This window comes from Hyperoodon ampullatus (assembly GCF_949752795.1).
Source record: "Hyperoodon ampullatus genome assembly, chromosome: 2".
Lineage (NCBI taxonomy): Eukaryota > Metazoa > Chordata > Mammalia > Artiodactyla > Ziphiidae > Hyperoodon > Hyperoodon ampullatus.
This window is the reverse complement of record NC_136915.1, coordinates 43,657,475-43,664,729: the sequence shown is the minus strand read 5'-3', so window position 1 is coordinate 43,664,729 and position 7,255 is coordinate 43,657,475.

Sequence of the window (7,255 nt, the reverse complement as noted above, 5' to 3'; positions counted from 1 at the left end):
GCTCATGCTGGGAACCAGCCATGGGGAGGTCGTGAGTATAGGGGAGATGCACAGAGTTGAGGGTTCTCATGAGCCAGTTAAGATAAGGCATTCCCAGTGTCTCATGGTTGGCCTTTTAGATATAATCCAAAGATCAGTTGGTAGGAAGAAGCATGAAGCTGTTAGTTGTGTCCCTTTGATATATTCCAAGTGTCCCTGTGCTCCCCTCCTCTCCCAATCACACAGCCTTGCAGATCACCTCAGTAACCTGAGTTAGGCAAGAAAGAAGTGGACCCCTTGGGCAGCATCCAGAACAGCTGGGAGAGGCAGGCACTCACTCACATGCTCTCCCTTTCTCCTGCAGGAAAAATTACAGGCTGTGGGGGTCTTCCTGGCACCAAGTCCTGCCACCTTGAGGTAGAGGTGACATGGGCAAAGTGAAACTCTTTCTCTAACCCTCTTCAATATATTTATTTTCAGACATTTTTTTCTTTGATGGTGTTTTGGAACTTCTCCACTGAATTCCTGGACTCTCACAAATATACCTTCATCTGTGGGTGATTGCTTAAATTGATGTGGAGCCCCAAATCTGCAAATAAATGCCCCTGCAATCCAGGGCGCAATATTTTTTTAAATTTATTTTTATTTATTTAAAAAATTTTTTCTAGTTTTATTGAAATGTAATTGACATATTAGTTTAAGGTGTACAGCATAATGATTTCATACATGTATGTATTGCAAAACGGTTGCCACAATAAGTAACATCCATCAACACACAGTGTTAGTTTTTTTTTCTTGTGATGAGAACTTTTAAGGTCTACTCTCTTAGCAACATTCAGATATATAATACAGTGTTGTTAACTAAAGTCACCATGTTGTACACTATATCCCAGAAATTATTTATCTCATAAGTGCAAGTTTGAACCTTTTGACCAATTTCACCCATTTCCTCCACCCCTCATCCCTAGCCTCTGGCAACCACTAATCTGTCCTTTGTTTCTATGAGTTTCGCTTTTTGAAATTCCACATATAAGTGAGATCATACAGTATTTGCCTTTCTCTGACTTATTTCTCTTAGCGTGATGCTCTTGAGGTCCATCTATGTTGTCACAAATGGCTAGATGTCCACTATAGTCCTATACACTATTCCATTTTGTATATATACCAAATTTTCCTTTTCCATTCATCTGTTGATGGACACTTGTTTCAGTGTCTTAGCTATTGTAAATAATGCTACAATGAATATAAGGATGCAAATACCTCTGAGATAGTGTTTCCATTTCCTTTGGATATGTACCCAGAAGAATTGCTGGACCACATGGTAGTTCTACTTTTAATTTTTTGAGGAATCTCCATACTGTTTTCCATAATGGCTGCACCTATTTACATTCCCTCCAACAGTGCACAAGTGTTCCTTTTTCTCCACATCCTTGCTAACACCTGTTATCTCTTGTTTTTTTGATGACAACCATTCTAAAAGGTGTGAGGTGACATCTCATTGTGGTTTTGATTTCAGTTTCTCTGATGATTAGTTACACTGAGGAACTATTCATGTGTCTGTTGGCCATTTGTATGTCTTCTTTGGGAAAATATTTGTTTTGGTCCTCTGCCACGGCTCACTCTTGAACTGTTACATAGTTGAAAATCCAAGTTATCCAGAGCAAACAGACACTGAAAGAGCAAAACAGACACTTCAGCTGTTGTCTACCACAGTGGAGACAGATTTAACCTATAAAGACTAACTTGATCTGAATAAGAGGAAAAGCTCTAGCTGGATAAATAGGTCTAATTTGAATCACTACAATATAATTGAGTGGTGGCTCCTCAACCACATCCCAGATTTAAGCTTGTTCTCAGACCCAGAGCCCTTTGGATAAAAGATGACCTTTGACGAATCACCTTGCTGCTCTCCTAAAAATTGACACTGTAAATCTTCCTCCTAGGCTTCCCCCCAAAATATTTGCAATCATTTGCCAGTGTGATGGTGCATTAGGCTAAGGGAAATAACCAGATTTTAAAAACAGATTACTAGATAATTTTTGTGAACTGACACTAATTACTGGAGTTCTAAAATGTCACAGTAGTCCACTAGTCAAATAGGGGTTTATGGAGCTCAGGTCACTAATGTAGTGGTGGTTTGGGTCCATGTCAATGGCTCCAGTAAATTCCAAACCAAATCCATGGTTCTCTCTCCAGTTCCAGAAAGCATAATTAGAATAGACATACTTAACAAAATCTCCATATAGGTTCTCTAACCCATGGAATGAGAGCTATTATGGTAGCAAAAGCCAAGTGGAAAGCACTAGAAGTGCTTCCCCATACCAAAATAATAAACCAAAAGCAATAGCACATAGAGACATTGGAGAGATTAATGTTGCTTGAAGGATGCAGGGATGGTGATTCTTGCCACATCTTCTTTCAGCTTGCCTATTTGGCCTGTGCAGAAGACAGATAGATCCTAGAAAGTGAAAGTGGATTGTTCCAAACGACTTATTCACGTAGTCCCTCTAATTACAGCTGTTTGGGTATTGTTTCATTGCTGCAAAAAATCAACACTTTCCCTTGTATCTGGTATCTGGCATTCCTTTGGCAAATACTTTTCCCCCCCTTTATTCCTGTTAGTATGACCACACGATGTAGTTTTGTTTAATCTGGAAGGATCAGCACTACCCTTCACTGTTCCACCCCAGGGTTAGATTATTTTTCTAACCTCCTGTCATAATCTAGTCCAAATGGGTCTTGATCTTCTTCATTACACAAGAATGGACACCACAGGATATTTGTGGTACCATGCTGACTGGACATAGTGAATAAGAATTAGTAACTATTCTAGATAATTTGATAAGATATATGCACATCAGAGGGCGGAAAGAAGTTCCACAAAATTCAAGGGCCTGTTGTCTCAGTAAATTCTAGGCATCCAGTGGTCTGGAGCATGTCCAGATGCTCCAAGATGAAAAACTAGTTGCTGCATCTGACTCCTCCAACCACTAAGAAAGAGGCACAATGGATATTGGAGGCAACATAAACCTCATTTGGGTGTGCTACTTTGACTCACTGAATAACTTGGAAGAGTTCCAATTCTGAGTATTGCCCATAAGAATAGAAGGCTCTGCAGTAGGTACAGGTTACCAAGTTAGTTTTTCTGTCCCTTGGGCCATATGGTCCAGCAGATCCATGTTACTTGAAGTGTCTGGCAGATAGGGATACTGTATGAAGATTTTAGCAGGCAAATATAGGTTGATCAGAGTTTATAGGATTCCAAACAAAGCTATGTTATCACCTGCCAATAATTATTCCCCTTTTGGAAACACCACCTAGCTTGCCATTAGACTAGTAGAGACTTACCATATGACCATGGCCACCAAGTTACCTTTGAGTTGAGCTGCTCACCATGAACTGGATGTTCTCTGATTCACTAATATGTAAAGTTAGGCATACAGATCTACACTAGATCAAAAATGGCATTAAAACATATAAAATTGAATTTGAGTGGATTCTGAAGGCACAAAGGAATTGTATGAGGAAATGGTTAATATACTTGTGGCTCTTACTGCTGCTGCATGGTCTTCTCTCTTTCAACATATATCTATGACTTGTCACCAATTGACTGAAGAAGAAAATCCTTGACCCTGGTTCACAGATAGTTCTGCATGGTATGTCAGCATCAGCTAAAAATTCACAGCTGGAGTACCATAGCCCTGCTCATGTATGGCTCTGATGGGCAGTAGTGAAAGACAGTCTCAGTAGGCATAACTCTGAGCAGTGACCTATCTGTATAGCTTGGAAGAACAAATGTTCAGACTGTATAGATTTTCACTGATTCATTGGCAGTGGCTAATGATTTGGCTGGATGGTTGCAGACTTGTAAGGAGTACAAGGAGTCTAAGGAAGATATATGTAGGTAAATTTCTCTGAATGGGCACAGAATGTGAAGATAAATTTGAGTCCCTTGTAAATGCTCCCCAAAGGGCAATATCAGAAAAAGACGTTAATAATCAAGTGGACAAGATTATCTGTTCCATGGATGTTAGTCAGCCTCTTCCAACAGCTACCCTTGTCTTTGCCCAATGGACTCATGAATAAACTTGCCATGTTGGAAGGGATGAAAGTTACTCATGGACTTAGGAACATGGACTTCCACTCACTAAGGCTGACATGACTACAGCCACTTCTGAGAGCCCCATCTGCCAACAGCAGAGACTAACACTGATTTCCCATTCCCTGGGGGGAGTATGAGTCAGCCACTTGATAACAGGTTGATTACATCAGACCACTTCTACCAAGAGAAAGACATCACCTGTGTTCTCACTGGAATATACACTCACTTTGGATATGGATTTGCCTTTCTAGACTACTGTGCTTCTCCCATTACCACCATCCCTGGATTTCCGGGTACCACATTCACCATAATGGTATCTGAAAAGATTGTTTCTGACCAGAAAATAATTTTACTTAACATCAAATGAGGTATGTCAGTAGGGTCATGCTCATGGAATTAACTCTTCTTACCATTTTCCCCATTACCCAAAGCAAGAACCGATAGAATGGTGTGGAGGTTGGTGGGGGGCACTTTTTGAAGATCCAGTTTTAGTGGCAATACTTTTCATGGCCCAGATAATATCCTCCAGGATGTGGTATATGTTCAGGTACTAAGATATGGTGCTGTTTGTCTCTTGGCTAGGATTCTCAGGTCCAAGAGAGAAAGGGTGAAAATGAGAGTGACTCTTCTATTACTCCTGGTCATCCAGTAGTGAATACTTTACTTTCTGTCTCAGCTGTGACCATGTGACAAGTTACAAAAATGATGGTAGTAGTTACAGGCATTTCACTCCTACTTTGAAATGAATATATATCAGTTCTTTTTCTTTTCTTCCCCTATCTCATTCCCCTACTAGCACATGTGAATTGTGGCTAACCTTGTATTTCATTATTTAGGTTACAGAGTATCCATGGAGATCTGTCTCACTAGAAGAGAAACATCACTCAAAGATGGATAAAGTGACATAGGGGGCTTTGTATCCTCCACTGGGGAGAGTGTTGGTGTATTGTTTATTATAGGAGGGATCTTGCATCATGGAACGTAAGAACATGATTGATATTTTGTTATACAGAAGTTTTAAATATTGTTAAAGTGTAAATGAATGCCAAACTGATGAGTGGACTGAGGCAGTTTGTACTCTGTTAACTCATTAAGCTCGAATTATGTTACCCAGTATCCTTTTCCCTGTATGATTCCAGGTTAGAGTTGGCCAAGAGAGGAATCTGTGCAACATCTGGAAGGCAGAATTTAAGCAGAAGCCATTTCTCTGTGAAGGTCATCATGCTTAGATGTGGCAACAACAGAGAGGACAGTGGTTTCCAAGTTGCCCTCACTCTGTTGTGTTTCCAGTCCTTCTTCCCAATGTCCAGCTTTTCCTCCTAACTGCTGACCCTATTGACAAACTATGGCCCCAGGGTCACCACCAGAGAGCTGGCAAAATACTGTCAAGGCAGTAGCTACTCAGAGGCACATCTTCCTGTAGATATTCTCACAAGCCTTTCCCCCACCCCTCTCCCCCCACTCCACAGTCTCACTGTGGCAGTTGGACAAGTGGCTTCTCAGATCATCTGACTGGTGACTTCTCTGATTCTCCGACTTCTAAACTTACTTCACTTCCCCAGCTTCTCCTACAGCATGTAAGATATAATTCCTGTAATAAATCCCTTTTCTCATATATGATAGTGGTTCATTTTCCCCCATCAAAACTTGACTGGTATGAATAGAGAAATTCCTGATGGACTTTGAGCCTGTTCTGTCTGTTCCTGAGGCCCAGTTACAACCTTGTGTTTCTTGTATTTAGCTGCTTAACCATTATTTGATTCTATTTACAAAATAAAAAATTTTTCCTAAGATAATTTGCGTTGGTTTCCAGGTATTTGTGATAAAAAAAAAACTGTAACCAACACCCTATGGCAATGTTAATTACGGATCTCTTGTATTTCTTCATGCCTGTGAGCAGACACACAGACTGCCAAACTCTTTTCAAGGGTGTTTATGTAGCAAAGAGTTTTGGAATATATTGTGGCTTCCTATGGTACAAAGGGCACGTATGCTTACTGCCCATTATAAAATATCTGTTTCCCTCACTCAGTGTTCCTTTCCCGTTATGCAATCCACTGTACAGGTATTATTTGGGCCTCTTCCTACTGCCCCGTGGGAACTGGGGCTCAGGAAATGAGGCAAAAATGATGATACTTTGGCTATTGCTATTGCTATGACTGTCCTTTGTCGCTGACCTAAGAGACATGAAACTGTTGCAGGTTAACTTGTCAGATGGTATGGATGGTGAAATCTCAGATCCTTCATAGTTCTTGAAAATAAGATTATTTTAGACTGGTGTAATTTCATATGAACTGCTCATTAGGCTTTTCGAATAGAACAATGTATATACCTATGATACAAAGTAACATTTTAATAAACAAGTAAATGTATTAGGTTTTGAAGAAATAAACTCAGTTTATTCTATCACTACAGTGTAACAATTATTTTAAAAGCATAGATCTCTTTCTCATTTGTAATGACAAGAATTTGGTTAGGATGCTTTGGTTATAGTAACAGAAACAAAATTCTACTTTATGCAAAAAAGGTAATTTATTTAAAAATTACAAGGGTATCTTACCAAAGCTAAGAAAAACAGTTAAAAACAGGGCTCAGGGATGGTGGCTAGAAATCAAATCTTGTTAGCTTAAGCAAAAAGGGGAATTTATAATTAGGATACAAGGTTGCCTTACTAAGCCAAGGGCGGGAAACATGAAGGGCTGGAACAAGGGAATGGAGCACTGTTAGAAAGCCAGGAATCACATTCTCCTGATCTCTCATCTCTATTCTTCACTTTGCAAATATTTCACTGCTCTCTCACTGCAGATTTCCTGTTTTTTTTTTTCTTTTTAAACCACAGGGTGGGACATGGCAACTCATAGCTACCTAATTTATGTTTCCTCTATTCCAGAGATGAGTCAGACCAAGGCTAGAATCTCTTGTCTTCAACCCCAAATTCCTAGGGAAGTTTTAGAATCTTACCAGATTTAGAGATGACTTTCTTCTCTGAGGTAGTAAGACAGAAGTTGGTAGAACACCAAGAGACAGAGACCAATTCAAAATACTTTTTAATCACTCCTTACAAACCTTGAGCTGAAACAGCTTATTTTGATTTAGGAATGGATATAGAGAGATGTTCTCACAACCCATGAGACGTTCTCACAATTATAACCAGTAGAAATGACCAGGTGCTTC